We start from the raw sequence: 24,848 nt of genomic DNA on the forward strand, positions 1-24,848 counted from the left end.
CAAGGCTGCTTCCCCCAAGGAAAGGGAGGTAGCCGAGACAGGACGACACACTCCCCATTTACTCATCCATTCAAACACATTCATTCGCATCTTAGCCCCAAAGAGGAGAACGGACAGATCCTCACCGCACCACACCGCACAAGGGTCAACTGCGCAATGCAATCAGTGACATCAGCAGCAGGGCCCGACAGCAGAGCTGGTTTACCCCTGCCACATCATAACAGACTCATCCCCTTACTCGCACCTGACCTGAAATAGCTGATCAGACCAAATGCGGGAGAATATCCCCTCAGGGCTGCTTCATCACTTATTCATTCACAATTTCTCTCCATTTATTTCTGTCACGCACAGCCACTCTTCCTTGCTCAACAGACATCCCTCTCGCATCCAGCGCTCTCTTCACACTGTCCATCCATCCTATTCATGGTCTTCCTCTCAGCCCTACACCTCTCACATCAGATCTAGTTATCTTTTTCACCAATTGCTCAATATCCATTCTCTCCATATGCCCAAACCATCACAACACCCTCTGCTCAACTCTACCAGCCATCTCCCGAATAACTCCAGTTCTCCTTCGCGCTTCATCATTCCACACTCGATCCATACGCGGCACTCCACACATACTCCTCAGACACCTCATCTCCATTACATTCAAAATTTTCCTCTCTGCTACACCCATATTCCATGTTTCAGCCCCATATAATGTAGTCGGTACCACAACACCCTCATACAGCCTTCTCTTTACATCCATTCTAAGCGAACGACATCTAAACACTTTTTTCATTCCTCCCAGCACCTTTCCCACTTCATTTATTCTAAATTTCACTTCTGCATCTATTCTTCCATCCACAGCAACATGTGACCCTAGATATTTAAAACACTCTACCTCCTCAAGCAACTCGCCATTCAAAACTATATTCATCCCCCTACCATCTACCAACCTCATACACTTCATCACGTTACTCTTATTCTCATTTACTTTCAATTTCCTTTTTTCACACACCCTTCCAAACTCCTCTACCAACTATCTCAATCTCTTCTCTGAATCAGCCACCAGTGCAGTATCAACTGCAAACACCAGCTGCTTCAGATTCCACTCTTCACCATCAACATTCACCAGACTCAGACCTCCACCTAAAACTCTTGCATTCACCTCCCTTACAACACCATCCATGTAAATATTAAACAACCAAGGCGACATCACACATCCCTGTCGCAGCCCCACTCTCACAGGAAATCAATCACTCACAGCATTTCCCACTCTTACACACGCTCTACTATTTACATAAAACCTTTTCACCCATTTTAGTAACCTACCATCAAGTCCATACAAATCTTAAAACAGTCCACAAAGCCTCCCTATCAATTCTATCATACGCTTTCTCTAAATCCATAAATGCACATCCTTGCCTTTTGCTAAATACTTTTCACACACTTGTCTCACCGCAAACACATGATCCACGCATCCCCTCCCTCTCCTAAAGCCACACTGCTCATCACCAATCATTCCCTCTGTACCCTCTCTAACACTCATAATTAACACTCTACCATACACCTTACCTACAACACTCAACAGACTTATACCCTTAAAGCTAGTACATTCACACTTATCACCCTTGCCTTTATACAACGGGACCACACAAGCACTTGCCCAGTCAACTGGCACCATACCTTTCACAAAGCACACATTCAACAATCTTACTAACCAGTCAACAATAGTCACTCCACCACCCTTCAGGCATTCCACAGCACACCCATCCATACCTGCAGCTTTCCCTGTTTTCATCTCATTTACTGCCTTCTCCACTTCCTCCTTCGTGATCAAAGAATCATTCAACTCTCCCAACACATTATCCTTGCACCCTTCCGTCCGCCAAAATCTCAGCCACCCTTTTCTTCTCTACATTTAACAATCTTTCAAAATACTCTGCCCATCTCTTCCTTACTGCATCCATCTCAATTAACATCCTTCCATCCTCTGCTTTTACTCGTTCTTCCTTCCCAGACTCTCCCTTTTGCACCCTTTTCACCTCCTTCCAAAACATTTTCTTATTCTGTTGAAAATTCTCTGTCAGCCGCCTACCCCACCTCTCATCTGCTGCCACTTTAGCATCACGCACAACCCTTCTCGCCCTATTCCTCTTTTCCTCATACCTCTCATATGACATCTCATCCTTCCTCTGCAGCCACACTTCATATGCACGTCTCTTCTCAGCCACAGCCATACTTACTTCCTCGCACCACCATTCACTTCCTTTTCTTACACCACCACCCACATGTCTCACACCACACACCTCTTCTGCATGCCCCACCACAGCACTCTTAAATAACTGCCATTCCTCCTCCACATTGCCATTTTCCCGATCTTTCACTGCGTTCCACTCATCTTTCAGTTTCTCCTGATACTCTATCTTTTTCTCTCTTTTATCTAACTCACTCACTTTCAACACCTTCCTGCCACACCTAACCCTCCTAGCTCTCACCCATCTCTTACCTACTCTTAACTTTCCCTCCACCAGGTAGTGGTCAGACGTACCACCACCCTCCCCTCTCAAAACTCTCACATCCAACAATCTTCCTATTACATTCCTAGACACAACCACATAGTCCATCAAAGCTCTATCAACAACCCTTCCACCCTCCTGTCTCATCCATGTATACTTAAAAATATCTTTCTTCTCGAACAGCGCATTTCCAATCACCATCTCTCGCTCAACACACATCGCTATCATTCGTTCCCCATTTTCATTTCTTCCAGGCACACCATGCATACCAACTACACCTTCAACTGCTACATTTCCCACTCTAGCATTCAGATCTCCCATCATTACCACATTCACATTCGCTCCAAAACTCTGCAGACACTCATCAACATCATTCCAGAAAGACTCCCTCTCTTCTTCATCCCTTTCACTACCAGGCCCATATGCACTCACAAACACCCACAACTCAAGTTCAAATTTCGCTTTCACCCACAGCAGTCTCGATGACACCTCCTTCCATTCAATCACACACTGCTGTACTTCTGGAGTCACTAACAAGGCCACACCTTCTCTTGCCCTTCCTCTATCAACACCTGACAATCTTCCATTCACACTTCCAAACATAGATTCACCTTTCCCTTTCATCTTCGTTTCACTCAAAGCTAACACATCCAACTTTCTTCTCACAAACATTCTCCCAATCTCCTCCCTTTTAGCCTCAATCGTACTACATCCACGCACATTCATAGACCCAGTCTTCAGGGTACGGGGATAACTCCATCCCCCATCCCTTTCTCTGGCCAGTCTCTTTTTAGGAACTAAAAAACAGAGGAGGGGGTCCCTAGTCCCCTCACCCCGCCCCCTTTTAGTCGCCTTTTATGACACGCAGGGAATACGGTGGCAGTATTCTTCCTAACACAACCTGGCCGCAGAGTAGTAGTACCACCCCATAGTGCGGCCAGATTGTGTCCCCCCCGCCACAGGGGGGACACAATCTGGCCGCACAATGACCTTAGATATAAAAGTTTGCTTCTGGGTCTACTGGACTGTATCATATTGCTGATAAATGCCCCCAAATGATAGAAAGCGTCGTCCTTTGTCACATAATGGCAGCTCTCCATGCTGCTTGATTTCTGGCAGCCTTGCTATTCGGTCCCAGATATTCTAGGGAATCTACTATGCGATGTTTTAATGGACAGAACGACCAGCAACAAACTGGGCTATTGCCTTAGCGACACGATCAACCTAGAGAGTGGTGTGCCCCAGGATGGCATTGTCTCACCAACATTAAACATCATATAAGCTGGGGATATGCCAGACTCGAATTTAGGAAATATATATAGCGCAGATACATTCTGTGTATACGACAGTCAGGTATGAAGGTAAGTCTCGTCGACAATGACAAAAAAAATTGTAGATGAAATCAAAAGAATCAACACCTATGAAAACAAGTGGAAAATAAAAACGAACATCAATAAGTTTACGATAAAGACCATGGTAAAAATACAAAACTGAATATATAATAAACTGACTGAGTCAATGGAAAAGAAAAATGAGAGCAAAACTGTGGGACTACAGCAGAATAATGTCCCATTAAAAATGATAGAGGAAGGAGAGGGAAACAAGCACTGAGTGAGGGAGAATTCTTTGGAGATCTACCAAACAAGTTAAGACTTTATATGGTTAATAGTCACATTCTACCTATTACTGATTACCCCCTATACCACTGCACTCAGTAAGCCAAAGGCAAATGATAACAGTAACAAAATTCTTTAAAAATTTTTATATGACTATACCGTAACGAATATTACCCATATACAGGAAAGAACGAAGATCTTCACTTGATATCTAATATATAAATTCTAAATAAAAAACTGCATGAGAGAGCTTTGAAGACCTGGAGCAATCCGGACATCAGAAACGATCCACTTTATGAAGCGTTAAGAGAACAACAAACAAAAAACAGAGATACGTAGGTTATGAGTTCATTGCGATTAACAAATCAAGCACCGCCACCACTGGTTTACATTATTACCAGAGCTCCGTCTTCTTTTAATACTAATTATAATCTCCTTTTATACAACCACTGAGCTGTGCTTGTGGATAATAATTTTAACATGTGCTCAATCATTTTTATAACTGACAAAGCTGCAATGACGTTTGTGTATCACCCCACAACCATAAAAGAAACGAACAACTATCATTAAATAAATGCACATTATAAAGTAACAGATGCACATTTGTAATGACCGTTTGTGCTACTGAACACTGCAAAGCCGAACAAATGTGTGTGTGTGTGTGTGTGTGTGTGTGTGTGTGTGTGTGTGTGTGTGTGTGTGTGTGTGAGCAAACAAAGTACCTATAGGTGAGTGACAGGGAGAGTGTTGAAGAGTGAGCTGATAAAGTGTGAGAATTTTTGAATATGCACTTTTGAGCACAAATGCATAAAAATGGGCACTTGTAATAAAATCAAAACTGGTACTGATGTGACAGCTATAAGGATCGACCACCGCCAAGGCACTTGGCATGATTCACTTGACAGATCAAACAGCAGGGAGATGAACGAGCTTATCGGAGAATTAAATACTCAAGAAAAACAGCAATGCAGATATCCTGAAACCCTTACACTGAACCATTATTTTCTTATTATTCTGTCATACATATCGCTCCTACAATTCTATTTTCGTTCTTTCCTTTTCAACTAACCAACCACTTCAATACCCCTGAAGAAACCATTGGCGAAAGTAGTCATGAATAAAACTCAACTGTATTTCACTCGTGTTACCTTCCACCTCTTTCTCATACTTGTCAATATCTATCAGCAACAATAAAAATAGTAAATAATCATGCACATCTCGAGCTGATTTCCCAGTTCCGTGGTACATGATGATACATTATGTAGGATATGAATTCAATTATGGGTATCTACAAATCATAGTAACCTACATCCCGGTGAACCTTTTAAACAACCTCGTAATACTGGCCAGACGATATTTAAGACTACTTACTTATTCCCTCCGTGTCTGCAAAGGCTGCTAGTTCAAGCCTCAGAATAAGATCTGAATTCATCTCAGTCATACGCTATAAATAATCAGAAAACAAAAGATATTTCCGTCCTTTTTCCCTTTTACCTTCTTCCTCCGTTAGTTTTCTGAAACTTTCTTGTCACTGTCCAGTTTTAAATTTTCATACATTGCTCCGTTGTCTGAGGAGTTACAGCACAATACCCATCTTAGAGAGGACCGATGTAAATAAATTATGACGATGCATTCGCAAAAAAAATATGATATTTAAAGTACATTACATCCATACGATCATACCAGGAGATATATAGTTCAGATTAAGCCAGTAAGAATCATTGTACAATTCTGTCGGTAGAAAACGTAAACACAATATTCTTATGGGTTTTGTAGATTTAATAGTCAATGTCCAATGCATGAAATAAAATCACAACCTGTCCTTCTATAAACATTTGTTGCGACAAAGTTTAATTTTCCTTAAAATTCCCTTATTTGCTTATCCTACCTTACAATAGACTCCCACACAAAGAAAACGCTTTTCGTCACAATTCCTAGGGTAAGGTTAGGCTGAGTGAGACTGATAATTGGCTGCTCTAAGAGAAAACTATCTGAACTATGGTTAGGTTAGGTGAGCTTGATACTGCTCGGCGAGAGAAATGAATAAAAATTTCATCCTTTGGTGTTATTCACATATCACTTGTAAAACAGAGTATTGTGAAATCTTCGAAAATACTCTCTGCCAGGAATATCATCATTACTACATAAACTGGAAGAAAAAGAACAATTAGCTCGAACTTGACCTTACCTTTCCAAATTACAAGAGGATTCGACTTGCAAAAAGTTACTTCAAAGTTTGTCCACTAGTTATTCCATAAAACTTCGTCCACGCTCGCGTCTTGCACCCTCAGTTTTTCAAAACACTCGTACACAGTTAATAACTGAACTGGCAACACCATTATCGGGGTGCCCCAGAGATACAGATGCAGAGGTTAACAGAGCGAGAGCGGAAAGAATGGCCCCACACAACCTCCCCGTCGACTATGTCGAGGTACACTGCCTCCTACTCCCGCTTCCTCGCATCCGCTGAAGGTGAGCCGAAATGCGCAAGTCATTTGTCTGTCACTGTTTGATAGCAAAACTTTCGGCATAGACTAGTTCACTAGTTTATCAGTACGATGATTAACACAATTTGAGGTGGCGGGAATGTTCATTGTCCTCTACCATGACGTGCTGTCGGCAAAATGCCATTACTCAGTAATGACTGCATAGTGCTATGTAAGAAACAGGAAAGTCATTAGCCCTCAGGTTCAGGAAGAGCAACAATTAAGTGTATTTTCTTGAAGAAATTGATTTATTATCATACTTACCTCTATAATTCATTCTTGTGGATTTTTGTAAAAAAAAAAAAAAAAAAGTATGGATGAAATTTAATGGACTCTAAAGCAACATGAAAGTAACTAACCAGTCGAAAATTTGGGTGAGAAATCAGACTTACAAGGAAGCTTGACAATGACTGAAAGATAATCTTACAGATGCCATTGATGTATTTTATATCTCTATACTTCCTACTTCATGATTTAAAACACTGAATTGGCGCTGACTGTGGGCATACACGTGCTGGTGCTGAGCACCATTTGTGGAGCGAAGCAGCTATGGCCTCCACCCAGAAGCCAAATTTCATATTTCCCTGCACCTTGCGTTGGGAAAGGCCCTGGTCCGAGCATGGTGAGGCGCTGTCTACCACAAGGTGGTGCCGGATCCGTAAACGGCTCACCGTATGTACTGAGCTGTACCTGTTGAACGGCCCCACATAAACAGTTACTTATCTGTGGCCGACAGGTCTACTTGGCCGAACAGACTAAAGCATCACTAACTCCATCCATTAATCATTCAACTTATTCAACTAATCAACCATCTTTCTTACCTTCAACCCATCCATCCATACTGCTCTTCTCTCCCCTTCACTACCAATAAATGTTCCACTACTCCTTCGCCTCTGAGTTCTACACACTTCAAACACAATCACCAATAGATTTTAACCATCTGACGATCAAACCATCCAGTTATTTACTCGTTTCATATAAAATTTTCAGTCATCCATGAAAAGATCTATTAGTTCATCCGATCGAGATAACCATCCACACGCCCCCTCACCTTTTCACCCAATCAATGAAATATTCACGCACCAACATTCACCTTCCTGTCCCCCATCTCAGCTTCCTTCATCAACACATCTAAACAACTGATCTTCCAACTAGGCATCCACCCAACCATTCATTCAAGTATCCAGTCAGTCTTTCGTCCATAACTTCCACCATGTCACTCATCCATCCTGCACTCCTTCTTCCCACCTGATTTCTGCGCTACATTTTCGACATGATCATCATTATCTCGAACAGTCTGGAATCCATTTCTCCAACATACAAATCGGTCATCCGCCCACCTAAATTCATCTTCCTATGAATTCATGCACCCAAATAACCATCCTTCCTTCCACGCATCCAGTTAGCCAACTAACAGCCGTTCTAGACACCCACCCACCCGACCAACCAACCACCTACCCACTCTCGCAATCAACCAACCAAATAGCTAACCAACCACCAATTAATCCCCCATCCAGACCTCCAATGAAACACTCATTAACTCAACTGTCCATTCCAGACCAACCAAATAGCCAGCCAATCGTTAGTCTAGCTATACAGACCGTCACCCATCCATCCACCAATCAATCGATCCATCCAATAATCCATCCAACCATCAAGCCAGCCCCGCAATCGAGCACGCATCTATTTAGCCCCCTGCACCTTATATCTCTCAAACTACTGCTAACTTTTTCAATACCAAGCCGAATTTCACACAACATTTCAAACGCGCCATTATCGGTGTAAGTTTTCATTGCACCTGGAAGTCGTTCTATATAATTATCAGTTTGTATATTTATTTGCATTTTCTGTCATGTTTTGAGGTAGTGCATGTATTGGTGATGTATGAGAGTGGTTTTGGTGCAGGCATATATATATATATATATATATATATATATATATATATATATATATATATATATACACACAGAGAGAGAGAGAGAGAAAGAGACAGACAGACAGACAGAGACAGACAGAGACAGACAGACAGACAGACAGACGGATAAATAAGAAGAGACAGGAAAGATGGGAGATATAGGAAGAGAGGAGGGCAGGCACAGAAAAAGAATAATAAAGGCTAAGGAAGACGTAGGCACTTGATGTAGTGCTGCCTACGTCTTCCTTAGCCTTTATCATTCTTTTTCTGTACCTGCCCTCCTCTCTTCCTATATCTCCCATCTTCCCTGTCACTTCTTATTGCTTTTCTTTCCTTTACAGGTGGCTTTACATTGGGTGACAAGCCTAATGGTTTCCTGTAAGCCAAGAAACCATTTACAAGGGTGGGAGGTAACCATATAACCAAACCATACGTGCTCCCTACGTGTCAACATGTGGGTTGGTGGAGGGTTAGTGCCCCTCCCGGTAACACAAATAACTCAAAGTCAAATGGCCACCCCTTACGGGATTGTAGCGTCTGGCAAGAGATAGATATATATACGTATACACAGATAGACAGATAGATATAGAAGATGGATAGATAGATAGATAGGTAGATAGATAGGTAGATAGATAGGTAGACAGACAGATAGATAGATAGATAATTTATATCTATACATCTATATATATATCTGTCGACAGAGAGAGAGAGAGAGAGAGAGAGAGAGAGAAAGGGGGGGCAAAGAATTAGCACTAATCCATTAAACTATGTGGCACTAAAGCTGGCGTTAAAGTGGACTCAGTGTGAAAGTGGTGTTGGTGTTAAAGTAGTTCTAGCGTTGCAGCGGCTTGGAGATGAAGTAACGATGAAGGAGCTTGGTAGTAAAGAGGCTTGGTGATGAACTGGGTTGACGAAGAAGCGACTTGGCTTTGCAATAAAGTGGCTTGATGGGTGATCGGTCAGTTGGTTTAAAGTCTTGGTCCATGAAGGGTCAGAGGCAATGGGAGGTCTTTAAACCATTCATGTCAAGAAAACCAATGTATAATCTCATAAGACATATCAGAACAGAAGAAAGAAACACAGAAATATCAAAAGAGAGAGAGGACAGAAAAGAAGAGGACAGTAAGAAGAGAGAGATTGGAATAAAAAAGTCCTTTTAGTTGCGTCTTACGACAAGAAGGGATCCTATGGAAGTATTCGTCCCCCCTCCCCCCTCCTTAAGGAGAGAGAGAGAGAGAGAGAGAGAGAGAGAGAGAGAGAGAAAGAGTTCCGGGGACAATCAATGCCTCAGAGGGTATTATGAAATATTCAAAGGAGTTACCTTGATTGAAGCTGCCTATCTGAAACAGAGCAAAAAGTATTGTAAAGATGAAGGCTGTGCTCATCCACCTCTGCCACCACCAGCAGACGCAGAGACATCAGTGCTAATTACTCGTGGGAAAATTCCACGGATAGGAAATTATAAAAGAAACGAGGATATATTCAATCTACCATTAAATTCGTCTAAACAAGCCTTAGGCTAATCTGGCTTTGAAATTATCTGCAGAGAAACCGTAAAGTACCTCTGGGGGTAGCTGATTCAAGGCATCTTGTGCCGGAAGAAATCACATGAAAGAGCATGAATGCGGTTCAATTCAACATTCCATCCAAGACTCTTCTCTAGTTAATATTTAACCTGAAAATGTGCTACGGTAGTAATTAATGTCAAATAGTTGTCACCGTCATCCTTTTCCTAACAAAAACTCTAATACAAAGGAACCCCCCCTCCACAAGCGGCCACTATTACTCCTCCTCCATGCTCTGGGTGGAGGTCAAACACTACCAAAAAATTTATATTCTTAGCCACACACACACACACACACACACACACACACATAGACAGATAGAGAGATATTGGCATATATATATATATATATATATATATATATATATATATGGGGGGAGGCGATGGCTGAATCTGGTACAAAGGTGGCCTGTAGTCAAAATGGACAAAGGTTTGAATCCCAGCTGGGGCAGGCAATAGTTTAAGGATTTCTATCTATTGCCAGACGCCTCAATCCCGTTTGGGGTGGCCTCAGACAAATCGCCTCCACGTCGCCCTTTCCCTCGCCATTTCACTGCCCTGCACCCAACTCACACCCCCCTCTCTCATATATCTCTTCATCCCATCCCTCCATCTCATCCTCGGCCTCCCCCTCCCTCTTCCCCCCTCCACCTCACTCACATACACTCTCTTCGTCAGTCTTTCACTCTCCATCCTCTCCATATGGCCAAACCGCCTCAGTGTGTTCCTCATACCGCTTCCTATCACATCCACATCCACACCACAACGCTTCTTTATATCCTCATTCGTCAGCCTGTCTCTCCATGTGACTCCACAGGCTCCTCTTAAATAACTCATTTCCACTGCTCTCACTCTTGACTTGTGTCCTTCCAACAACGTCCAAGCTTCACTTCCCTACGTTAGAGTTGGTATCACAATACTATCATGTAGTAACTTTTTCACTTCCATGCTCACTTCCCTGTTTCTTATCAGTGCTTTCAAGGAACCAGTAACCTTTCTTCGCTGCTGTACCCTTTCAAGCACTTCACCCTCCAAACCTCCATCCTTACTCATCACACTACCCAAGTACTTAAACGTACTCACATTTTCCAATTCCTCACCATCCAACCTCGCTGTACATTCACTGACTTCACCTCTCTCAAAGACCATCACTTTACTCTTCCCTACATTCACCTTTAGATTCCGTTTCTTACACACTCTACCAAACTCATCCACCAAGCATTGCAGCTCCCCTTCGTCTTCACTCAACAACACAGTATCATCTGCAAACAACAGTACAGGGAGTTTCCAAACACTATTCTCTCTCACCAGGGCCACTCCAACATCCACTACCCTACCTTGTACCTCTTTTATTACCCCATCTATGTACAGATTGAACAACAATGGAGACATGACACATCCCTGTTTCAACCCAACCTTCAAAGAGAAAAATTCACTTAGTTCACCATCCACACGCACTGCAGCCTTAGCACCATCATACATACTCTTCACAGCATTCAACAACTTCCCATCTACTCCATATATTCTTAATACTTTCCACAATCCTTTTCTATCCACCCTGTCATATGCTTTCTCCAAATCCATGAAAGCCACATACAACTTCTTTCCCTTCTCTAGAAACTTTTCCACTAAAGATCTAAAAATGAATATCTGATCTACACAACCTCTTCCATTCCTAAAGCCTCCCTGTTCTTCTCCAACTTATTCCTCTGTTCTTTCTCTACCTCTGTCAATAAGTATCCTACCATACACTTTTCCTATTATACTAAAAAGACAAATGCCCCTATGATTGCCACACACTTCTTTTTCCCCTTTTCCTTTGTGCAAGGGAATAATTATACCTGACTTCCAATCCTCCGGGACTCTACATTCCTCCCAGGCCAATCTGCACATCTTCCACATCCATTCTACTACTATCTCTCCCCCATGCTTCAGCATTTCAACACACACTCCATCAATTCCTGAGGCTTTTCCCAATTTAACTTTTTTCATTGCTTCCACAACTTCTATCCTACTGATTTCTTCCTGTCATCTCACCTCCCTCCTTCTCCCAGCCATTCCCCAGCCACTTATACTCGCATTACTTCCATTCTGTATGTTGAGCGATTCCTTAAAGTGTTCTCTCCATCTGCTCACTTTTCCTCCCTTCTCCACTGGTAATCTACCATTTTTATCTTTCACTCCCCTGCTAACCTCACTTCCACCCTGTCTTACTCTCTTCATCTCTTTCCAGAATATTTTCTTACAGTCCCTCCACTTTACACTCAAATTCCTTCCAAATTCCTCATCCACTCTCTTCTTACTCTCTCTTACTAATCTTTTCACCTCTCTCTTTCTTTCTACATATAACTCTCTCTTCCGCCTCTGAACTTTTTCCACGCCCCTATTTATCATCCATTCATTGTATGCTTTCTTCTTTTGTGCCACAGCCTGTCTCACCTCTTCAGTCTACCACGCTGTTCCTTGCACCCCCCCCCTCCGTCTACTCTTCCTCCCACACACCACATCACATGCTGCACGTATTTCTTCTGTAAATATCCTGCACACATATTCCACGCCCCCCATATGCTCCAATTCATATTTGCCCAATCGTTCCTCCACTTCTCATTATCCTATGCCTTTTTAAGGATTTGATTATCATAAATCAGGCTTTACTGATCTATCAGAAGGCCCGCCGACAAGTTGTGAGAATTACCTTACAAATACCAAACCCAAGTCCTGTATGAGACAACACTTGCTTGTATTCAAAATGGACGGTGGGTGTTAGCGCCGAAGTGGTGACATGTGGAGGTGTACGATATCTAGGGGACTACTGGGCCTTGAGAAAATAATGTGAAGCCTATGACCAAAGTCCGGCACAATATATATATATATATATATATATATATATATATATATATATATATATATATATATATATATATATATATATATATATATATATATATATATATATATATATATATATATATATATATATATGTCTATATTTATATCTATCTATCTATATATCATATACATACGTATATATATATATATATATATATATATATATATATATATATGTCTATATTTATAACTATCTATCTATATTCATATACATACGTATATACAGTATATATATATATATATATATATATATATATATATATATATATATATATGTTTGTGGTAGGTGAGGGCACTCACCATCCACACTCGATGTGGTGCTGCTGTCGTGTGTCTGCCCATTCCTCTCCTCCATTCTTCTCTTCCTTCCCCTCTCTTCTGTCTTTCTTTCCTTCATTCTTTCCTCATCCTTCTGCCTACAGGTGATATTACACTCCCTGTGCTCTTTCTTTCGTTCATTCTTTCCTCTTCCTTCTGCCTATTGGTGACTCTACACTAAGTGACAAGCCAAATGGTTTCCTGTACACCAGGAAACCATTAACTATGCTGGGTGGTAACCATATAACCGGATTTGGCGCTTGGTGGTTTAATGGTAATTACGGCGTTCCAATCAAATTGAGCCTGTGTAAGTTTATATCCAAGGGATGGTTGGGGTTTATTGCTCACGTAATGCCACTCAGGGATGAGTGAGGCTGGTTAGTCTCTTAACCCTATTCGGTGCAACCCTTGGCGATTTCCCACACTTACGACCCTAGTATCGTGAAAAGAATCGAGTAATATTATTGGTTTGACGAAGTGAAAGGAACGCATTCGGACACGTCGGCGCCGTTGAAAGGCAAGCGCCGCCAAACATATCGTACCGCACCCGCGCGCACTGAAACACACACACACACACACACACACACACACGTTTAACTATTATCAAATTTAAAATTAATGTAAATATCAAATGACCATATATTTTACCATTCACCAACGCTTATCATGTTTGCCATATATCAAAGCTGTAGGCTTTATTTTCAGTCTGAGAGCTGCAGTATCAATAAACCGTTTACTGTTGTCTCACACACACACACCGTCCATAACATGGAAGTTGATAGCTTACACATCTTCCTCATCATCATCACCACCCTTCCTCCTGTAGTGCCACACATTTGATATTCATGTATGTATTTAGTAGTACTGTAATTTTAAGTTAGATAGGGTGTAACCTGAATATTAGTCTATAAGTTCCTACCCTAAGTAGTAATTCATATATTAATAATTACTGTAGGGCTAACTCAATTTTTATATGTATGTATCTCTGTATCTATGCAGTGGGTGATGTAATTGTCGATGTTGAGCTATGGGAATTCCCCGTCTCGTAGAGTAACAAATAACGTGCGCAACTTTTCGTGTCGTTGTTGGGCGCCGAGTTTAAACCTTAAACAGAGTAATGATGAATATACAATTCTTTCCGTAACCTATTTGTGAAATGTTTGCTAATGAAGCTGCTAGAACACAAGTATGTAAGATTAGCAGTCCAAAAGGCCTAAATAATGTCATTTGTGAGGATTTAAAGTCCCGTTTATCTTGGCCGTCACTAGATGGCATGAGCTGCTCTCAGATTCAAATTGAAATAGTAATAGAATCAGTATCTAAATTAAGTAAGGATTAGATCCCAAATTTTCCCCAATTCAATCAAAAGTCTTGTCGTCATGGGTACACTGCTAAATAAATTGTAAAGAGAATTGAAACCCCCCATATTTCAAAAACACCACCTCATTTGACTTGAGCAGTGGCGTCCTTAGTGCCCGACATACCCCACTTGCTGCCCAGACATCGTGTGTAACAGACGTTCGTTTAGGTGAGTCGTCCACATTTCTTCTTCCTCCCCCTCTTTTTCTTTGTTTAATCCTTACTTATTATGAACTATGAGAAGTAATATTGTTGAGAGTTTAACGAAGAGTGACTTGCTGCCCAGACATCGTGTGTAACAGACGTTCGTTTAGTCCCCAGACACCGGCGGTGACGACCGTGGGAGCACGCCATTATTCCCAAGTATTGCCCATAGACTTTTACACTTACACTTACAGCACTCACGAGTTATTATTACAAACCGAAGGTATTTGATGTGTTATTAATGATTCTATCAAGTGAATTCTTTTTTTGTAGATAAGGAATAGAAGTATAGAAGTGATATGTTCTGTAACGGAAAGGAAAATTCAAATTCATCAACTGTTCTCTTTCTTTAAAATTAGTTTATTAGAAAAAATTATAATCAGGAGCGTGGAAGGGAACTTACTGATTGTGAGCAATAATGTAATATTTAAGTTGTACCTCGAGGCTAAACAAGCCCGAGTGATTGAGGTGTTCCTAGTGATTGTATTTCTTTTTTTAATTATTCCTCGAGGCTAGACAGGCCCGAGAGATTATGTATTTCTAGTGATTATATAACATTGTCGATGGTGAAACGTGAAAAACAATACTGATTTGATGTGAGAACCGAGAAAATTATATGAGGAGAATACCTTATATGGGTGAAAGATGAATACAAATAATCATTCTTATTGATACGAGGCTATGCCAGCCCGAACAGACAATTCATACCCGTAAAAGTGTCCCTGTCTTGAGGCCATTGTTGAGCCCAAGAGTAACGGCCAAAAAGAAAGTAAAGTACAACAACTCCATACCTCGCGTGAATCAAATTGTTTCGTCTGGTAACAATGTTAGAGGAATGATCACCCAAAAGCCTTAGTAACCTTTACAATCTTCTCTCATACTAAAAAGGGTCATGTAATAAAAAAATGTTTTTGTGGAAATTAACAGAATTATTAAAGTAGAGTATATAGCATTTTCTTTTCTTTATTAGTATATCTAATCAAGGAAATTATGTCCTCAAGCCAAATTCACTCCCCTTCCAATTCAAGATTCCTTCGCTGAGGGAACGACAACCACCTGAGGTACCGACTAAATCTAAACTCGGCCAAACACTACAAACGCTACCACAATTCTTTTCATAAATATTTACCATCCACTATACTAAGTCGAGTACCACTTGTATATCCATGGGTGAGTTGATCAATACCCACAACAGGTAAGAAAATACATACCCCTATCATCATTACACTGGTGTCAACTGGTGGGATAAAGTTTCAGGTTTTACACTGGTGTCAGTCAGTGGCATAAAAGGTCTTACCACTAGCATCACACTGGTGAATACCGGTGGGACAACATTCATAGCTTTACACTCCCTCACACTCACCACCTCCCATCTTCCTCACCACCACCTTCCCTCCCTCCATCACCCTCGCACTCACCACTATATTCCCTTCTACCCTACTCTCCCTGTCTCACTACCATCGCTTTTTTTCTCACCACCATCTCTCACTCACTCGCCACCACTAATACTCTCCTTTTCATCCTCACCACCATAACTCCTAAACCCACTTTCAGTGGATTTACTAGGTAGACTAGTTGATGGAGAGGTAGCTATTAGTCAAGGAAATCTAATAATGTAAGCATGTAAATAATTTCTGGTTATACATGCAAGTTTTTTTTTTTTAATGCAAGAAAGAAGGAACCAAAGGGCAGGACCTACAAATTGCTCCCTCCAAGAAAAAAACGACAGCAGAGCCAAATTCAAGATCAGTTCATTTAGAGATGCCTGGACACACTGTGTATGAAAGACCGGAGACCGTAGGCAGTAAGAAAAACAGAGATGGAGACAATTCCAGAGTTGACCTGTTGCATACATGAATGACTGGAGCAACAGTTAACTCTTGCATTAGAGAGTTGGACAGAAAAGGGTTGAGTTTGTTGCTAAGACGGGTGCAGCGTGCCTGCCGTGGTGGTGGAGGGATGCAAACAGACAGTTCAGAGAAGCAGTGACCATTGAAGTGGCGATAGAAAAGAAACAATGATGCAACAGTGCCGCGAAGAGAGAGGTTGAAGGGAGCCAGTAAGAGGAAAGTTAATGAGACGAAAAGTCTCCGACTCCATCCTGTTGAGAAGAACTATGTGGGGAGCTTCCCCACACATGACGGCTGTGCTCTACACAGGAGCGAATAAAACCCGTGTATAAAGTCAACAACTGTGCAGGGCCGTTGGTTAGGGCTTCCTGACTAAAACCTCCCTAAGTGAAGAGTTCAGTCCTGCTCTGGACTAAAAATGGAAAGTACATAATGATGATGATGAGAATACTACCATATATTTCTTTCTAATGACTGAATATAATATTTAGCTAAGCGAGTTTCAGCCACACTCAAAAAAGTGTGTAACCAGGATACGGGACGAGGACCCAACTCGCCATGTATCCCACCAACCACTTTCCCCAACCTCCTCCCTTTAGAAAGTAGTTATTTATTTTTCAAATGTCATTACCACTATATAATAATGAATTTATAGAAGTAAAAGATTATTCTTATTAATTAATTTTACACGTGTGGTGTGAGGACTGTGTTGGTGTGTGAGGACAGTGGTGGTGTGAGGACTGGTGGTGTGTGAGGACTGTGTTGGTGAGTGAGGACTGTGGTGGTGTGTGAGGACTGTGGTGGTGTGTGAGGATTGTGCTCGTGTGTGAGGTCTGTGGTGGTTTGTGAGGAGTGTGTTGGTGTGTGAAATATAATCTATTGGTGAGAACAAAACAGACTCGACCTTCTCATGGACCCACTTCACGTATAACTAAGGAGTGAGAAACAGGTAAGACCTTTATCATACAAATGGATGGCAAGTGAGAAAGGGCCGGGGAGAACAGGAGGTAGATAAGGCACAAGGCGGTAGATGTACGGGAGATAATTGCTTGAAAAGGCATACATATTGCGTAATAATTGCAAAATTCCTCATCAACAGCCTTGTGCCTTACCTACCTCCTATTCTGCCTGCCCCTCTGTTGTATAATAAAGGTCTACCTGCTTCTCACTCCTTACTTACAGCTGAAGGAGGTCCTTGAGAAGGCTGAATCTGTTGTCATCAATATATTATATAGGTATTTCTAAATCTGAGTACTGCAAATTAAAATTGAAAGGCACAGAGAAATATTTAGTTATAACCAATTATTCAAAGGGCACGGTAGCTCTATCTGCTCATGCTACGCCCCAAGGAGTATTCAGAGCAATGCAATAACAAATATTCAATTATGAATAGTTATACCCAAAACATCATCAATATACAGTATAGATCAATAGTTATTCAGTGGGGCAGTTAATCTCAAAATACCGACAAATTAGTCAGTAGACTGTCCTTCTGATGTCAGTTTATTAGTAATTTCCCACTGGTCAATCACTAGCCTATCACTGAGACCTTTGTCGGTCAGCCAGTCAGTCTCTCCAGAAGTCAGTCCCTTGGTCCTTTGTTACTAGTCACCACGTGAAAATGCAGCTGCCAGCCAAAGCTCCGTACATGCGGGGTCACCATTAAATTCTTACGAGTAGACTGTTAACCAGGAAACGTGCCAGTCTTTGGATTACTGAATCGCTTAGAGCAGCCTGTAGCTTCCTGGTTAAACCTTATATCTCTATTAACCGGAGAACAAGCTGTTCCCTGGTTAATCCACAGGCACAGTGTGGATATGAGGGGTTAGGTCCAGAGCCTTGCCTGGCTCTTTCAAGGGAGACAGCAGTCAATCAGGCCCCAGCTCCTCTCCACTGCGAGACCATGCTTCATTTCAGCTGATCCATCCCCTGCAGCATCGACCCCTGGTAAGTTAAAAAGATCTCGACGGGTGCCAATTAACTAACAGGGCTCTCAGTGACCCACAGCCCGTCACAGGTCGAAATAGTAGTAACCATTAACTCGGGGCTATCCATGCCTATGCTCCTAATCTATGTATTTTCCAGCAGTATTTGATCCTACGCACTTGAACATCCTTTTACTCTACACTTACAACTAATATAAGTAAGCTGGAGGATTCTTATGCTGCAAGATCCTCACCTTCCGTATCTCTATTTACATCTATCATATAAGGAAATTTTTAAACAAAAATATAATCCGTATATATCGTAAACTCAGTCATAATCTATACCGGTATATATTCACAGACGTGCATATTCATTCTTAATTTCCAAAACAAGACTTTCACTGATTGGGCATGTTACTATAGCATTTCATACATACTTTATTTCAATGCTGATCACAGGTGTGCTTGTGACATACTTGACATTGTTTCGTGGGCGATTTTACTTTAGGGCGATTCTGAGTGTATCCTGGACCATAAAGAGACTCCAGGCATGAATGACACTTGTGCCGCTTGCCTGACCTATTCTCATGTGTTACTTCTGGGATGGCCTCCTCTACATCTCCCTGTCCGAGCATCAGATTCATCTTAGCTATTGTATTCCTGGTCAGACCACAAGCCTCAACTTTTCTTCTTTCAATTTGCGGATTACACAATGCCTTCACTATCTGCCAGCCATACGAGATTGAAGCAATTTTTCTTGGGTCCTGATTATTATATAACGAATAAATTGACTGTGAATTTACTCTGGCAGTGTCGACAATGTAGCCAAGGGCATTCACTGTCCATCTTCTAGATTTAGTGTGTACTGTATGAAAACTTATTCTCTGATCCATAATATCAGTGCCTCCTTTAGTGAAATCATACAATTTAAATGTAGCTTTTTTTCTTCTTTTTTTTTTCATCATCCTTGGTAATGCCTAATATAGGGGAAACTGTGCTCAGAAGTAACACATTTTTCTTACCTTTGCTTTTGGTGGGTGTTACATAGGATTCAGTGTCATTTCCTCCACGTGTTTCTTCCAGTAAATTTGGTATGACCTATCTTCCCTTTCTGTGACTGTCTTTATCTCTGGTGGTATGCCTTTCCTGGTAGAATCTATAGTACCTAAGGCTGAGATATCTTGTGTTTGAAGCCACTCCAGTAACTCTAAACTGGTGTACAATCTATCCAGGCTAATAATCCTACCTCTAAGGTCGAATGAGGCTTGTAACTGACTTACCAGAGCTTTCTCTGTTGGGACTGTACCGCGTATGTAGTGTGGTCCTGGCTCTCCAGGTTTACCTGAATATACAGCTGTCCTAAAGGTAAATGGATATCTAACAGCATTAACAGATTTATATTGGAGGCCGCAGAGTACGGGTTTGCTCTTATTGTAGTCTGAACCCTATTTGTGTTCTGCACCCATACAACGTTTCACCAGTGGTCAAGAAGTCACCTGGCTCTAACACTGAGCAACAACAATTACTGAACTGTTCAAAAAGCTCCCTGATTGCTGCAAACCGTTCGTGTACCCATCTCTGGTGTCTGGTATCAATGTTGATCGTGTACCCATCTCTGGTGTCTGGTATCAATGTTGATCGTGTACCCATCTCTGGTGTCTGGTATCAACGCTGATCGTGTACCCATCTCTGGAGTCTGGTATCAATGTTGATCGTGTACCCATCTCTGGTGTCTGGTATCAATGTTGATCGTGTACCCATCTCTGGTGTCTGGTATCAATGTTGATCGTGTACCCATCTCTGGTGTCTGGTATCAATCTTGATCGTGTACCCATCTCTGGTGTCTGGTATCAATGTTGATCGTGTACCCATCTCTGGTGTCCGGTATCAATGTTGATCGTGTACCCATCTCTGGTGTCTGGTATCAATGTTGTTAAAAATTATCTTGGCATATAGGAAACCAAATCGTTTTACAGACATGACGGCTCCAAATATTGGGTGACCAAACCCTTCTATGAAGAGACGATTATAGCAATATTTATTTTGTTCCAACAAGCCTCTTGGATAGAGCAGGCCAAAAAAGCTTTTCAATTCAATGGCATCAGTCATCTTGACGTGTGTTGGTATTTCAGCACTGTCAGTATTAGAAATTTCGGTAATTATGCCTTGTGTTAGCATGGGTTACAATACCATCAATCAGGTGTTATAAACAACTCCCATGCCATTATTTCTCTATTAGCTGACCTTGCCTCTCCTAACAAACATCCTTCACTAGGCAATACCTTCTCAACAGGCCTACCTTCTGTATGATTGGTCCATGTTATTGACTTACCGATATCTAATTTTCTCTGGGGTTTCTCTAAAATGCAGGTATATTCCCTGAGCTCGTGTGGCAGGACAAATTCGTCATAATTTTGTTTGTTCAAGCATTAGTCCAAAGTACTGATTAATCTATTTTTCACCAGTGGCTTTCTGTTTCTGAGTGGTACCCACTCTTCTTCATTTTGTCATCATTCTGATCCTCATCTTCATCGTCGCCCTCAGCTACTCTATCCAAGGCAAGGTCATCATCATCATTATCGCCAACTACCTCTTCCAAGTAATCTTCGACTGGGTCGTCAACATAGTCGAAAGTAAAAGCCATGACTACGTCCGTCTGCACATCCACCCCGTCGCCCGTCCCCTAATTAATTGCTAACTAACCGTCGTCCGGCACGCCTACACGAGAGCCACGAGATTTGTGTGTATGTGTGTGTGTGTGTGTGTGTGTGTGCACATTACAATAAACGTGTGTGTATCTGTGTGCACAATACAATGCACGTGTGTATCTGTGTGTATATGTACGAACAACCAGTTCATTGGGTATGAGGAGTCATAGAGAAAAAACAATGAATAATACATAGATAATAAAATTAGTGAATGAAATAACTATTTCACTAGGAGTCATAAAGTATGAACAATGAATAATACACAGAAAATAAAGTAGTTTTAATGAAAATAAGAAACGTATCGTACGTCTGGAAGCTGTGTTGATGCCCGTTAGGCTTGCGTTGGCTAAGGTCCCAGATATTCAATTCATCTTCGAGCGTTTTCTTTTTGTTTAGCGCTCTCCACGGGGAAAAATCGTTAATTTTAGAGAAAACGCTCGTTTCAACCCAGTTTTTTCGCTCAGAATCACCATTTGTTGTGTTTCCAGTAATTTAATAAGAAAACAATCGTGAGACCATGCATTGCTTACAAACTAGAGTTTATTGGTAAAAATTAGTTAGGGCGTATCAAAAATTATACGGGTTGCACCGAATAGGGTTAGTCAGGACCAAATTGCCCAGCCCCGAGCTCCTACGCTCCTCATGGGGCAATGTAGAATTGAATAATGAATATATATATATATATATATATATATATATATATATATATATATATGTATCATCATCATCATCATCAGCCGTTTGAGTATCCACCGCAGGACCGTCCTTTCCCGACCGAAGTCGGGACGATACAGCCAATGTATCTCTACCAAGTGGCTTAGGCTGTCTTGTAGACATTGTATGTAGGGTGTGAAGTGCTTATAAGTGTGATTGTGGTGTTGTAGTGGCTTTGGATGTGTGTGTAGTCTGTGAACCAAGTGTTATCGGCCCGTGCAAGCCGACTGGGTGCAAGCATACTGTACTTTATAGTAAGCGACACTGGTTCAACACAGTACCCCTTGTGTCCGTCAATGCAGTACGTGGCCGGGTGGAAACTCCCAAAGTTTATTACCCTGGCGGGGCACGAACCCTGGTTCACCCGTGTACGAAACGCACACTCTACCACTGTATCAGAGGCTCCATATATATATATATATATATAGATAGATAGATATGGAGAAAGCAGGTGCCAGGGTAGATAGACAAGGACTGTGGAAAGTATTAAGAATATATGGAGTAGATGGGAAATTGTTGAATGCTGTGAAGAGTATGTATGATGGCTGCAGTGCGTGTGGATGGTGAACTGAGTGAATTTTTCTCTTTGAAGGTTGGGTTGAAACAGGGATGTGTCATGTCTCCATGGCTGTTCAATCTGTACATGGATGGAGTAATAAAAGAGCTACAAGATAGGGTAGTGGATGTTGGAGTGGCCCTGGTGAGAGAGGGTAGTGTTTGGAAACTCCCTGTACTGTTGTTTGCAGATGATACTGTGTTGTTGAGTGAAGACGAAGGGGAGCTGCAAGGCTTGGTGGATGAGTTTGGGAGAGTGAGTAAGAAACGGAATCTAAAGGAGAATGTAGGGAAGAGTAAAGTGATGGTCTTTGAGAGAGGTGAAGTCAGTGAATGTACAGTGATGTTGGATGGCGAGGAAATGGAAAATTTGAGTATGTTTAAGTACTTGGGAGTGTGATGAGTAAGGACAGAAGTTTGGAGGGTGAAGTGCTTGAAAGGGTACAACAAGGAATAAAGGTTGCTGGTTCCTTGAAAGCAGTGATAAGAAACAGGGAAGTGGGCATGGAAGTGAAAAAGTTACTGCATGACAGTATTGTGATACCAGTTCTAACGTATGGAAGTGAAGCTTGGATGTTGTTGGAAGGACACAAGTCAAGAGTGAGAGCAGTGGAAATGAGTTATTTAAGAGGAACCTGTGGAGTCACACGGAGAGACAGGCTGACAAATGAGGATATAAAGGAGCGTTGTGTTGTGATGTGGATGTGACAGGAAGCGTTAGGAGGAACACACTTAGGTGGTTTGGCCATGTGGAGAGGATGGAAGGTGAGAAACTGACGAGGAGAGTGTACGTGAGTGGACGGGGGGAGAGGGAGTGGGAGGCCGAGGATGTGATGGAGGGATGGAGTAGAGAGGTATATGAGGGAGGGGTGTGTGAGTTGGGAGCAAGGCAGTGAAATGGCGGGGGACAGTGCGACGTGTTGGTGATTTGTTTGTGGTCACCCCGTACGGGATTAAGGCGTCTGGCAATATATATATATATATATATATATATATATATACTGTATATATCATCTCATCTCATCTCATCAGCCGTTTGAGAGTCCACTGGAGGACCGGTCTATCCCTACCGAAGTGGGGACGATACAGCCAATGTATCTCTTCATATATATATATATATATATATATATATATATATATATATATATATATATTGATATTTATTTGTTTACTTATTTATTTATTTATATATATATATTTATTTATTTATTTATTTACTTATTTATTTATTTATATTTATATTGCAGAGAATAAAAGGGAGGTTGAGGAAGGTTTCAGGACGTGGAGAAAAGAACTTGAGAGTAAATGCAGATCAAACCAGAATGATTCTCAGCATAGCGCATACCTCCGCCAACGCCCTATCTCGAAATGTTAAAGTGAAAAAAAAAAAAAAAATCCTGGATCCGCAGTTTTATCCGGATCCGCACCAAAATTTAATGGATTGTATTCTGGGCCAAGGCCTAGTGTTCTACCAAGTTTCGTGGAAATCCGTCCAGTAGTTTTTGTGTAATCTTGCTAACAAACCAACAAACCAACCAACCAACCAACAAACAGCCAGGGGTGAAAACATAACCTCCTTGGCGGAGGTAACAAAAGTCGTGGTATCTAGGGTTGAAGGCGGTTCTGTCAAAGAAGAGGGAGAGTGGTCATGTCCGGCGTTCCAGATGGGAGTGGCAAGTAATTCCATCTTGTGCAGTGTTTGTGATAAGTGGGTGCATAAGAGATGCAGTGGTATTGGAGGTAGACTACGAGATAAAGCTGATTTCATGTGTGCATTTTGTCGGTCAGAGCATGCGGAGATTGTCAGCCGTGAAAGACTGATCTTACTGGAGGGTGTGTCGATTTTTTTTTTTTTTTAATTACTTGAGAGATGTTATGTGCCGGAGGTGGGGCTAGGGCTAGGTCTGTGGCTAAATTGAGGAGTGGTTGAAACAATTTCAGGAAGCTGTTGCCTCCCCTGGCATTGAAAGGGCTCTCCCTCCGCACTAAGGGATCATTGAATGCGGCATGTGATTTGAGTCTAGTAAAGTATAGTAAAGAGACTTGGACAGTAAAGGAAGAGGATATTCGCAGGCGCAAACGTTAAAAAATGACAATGAAATTGATGATATGCAGTGCGTCCTTGAATGTAAGGTGTGCTGGAGCTGGGTTTGCGATGGAAGAGTTAAGAGGAAGGGTGGGAGTAGAATGTACTGGCGTTTTGGTGAACAGAGGTAAATTGAGATGGTTTGGGCATGTGGA

At 41.6% G+C, this 24,848-nt stretch overlaps 1 pseudogene; it reads left to right on the top strand.

The window, feature by feature from the left end:
* Positions 1-6,543: 6,543 nt before the first annotated feature.
* LOC145390376 (UDP-glycosyltransferase UGT5-like) overlaps positions 6,544-24,848 on the top strand; it is a 115,214-nt pseudogene continuing 96,909 nt past the window's right edge.

This window comes from Coenobita brevimanus, chromosome 14, assembly GCF_032717465.1.
Source record: "Coenobita brevimanus isolate Jiangsu-jjx chromosome 14, ASM3271746v2, whole genome shotgun sequence".
Classification (NCBI taxonomy): domain Eukaryota; kingdom Metazoa; phylum Arthropoda; class Malacostraca; order Decapoda; family Coenobitidae; genus Coenobita; species Coenobita brevimanus.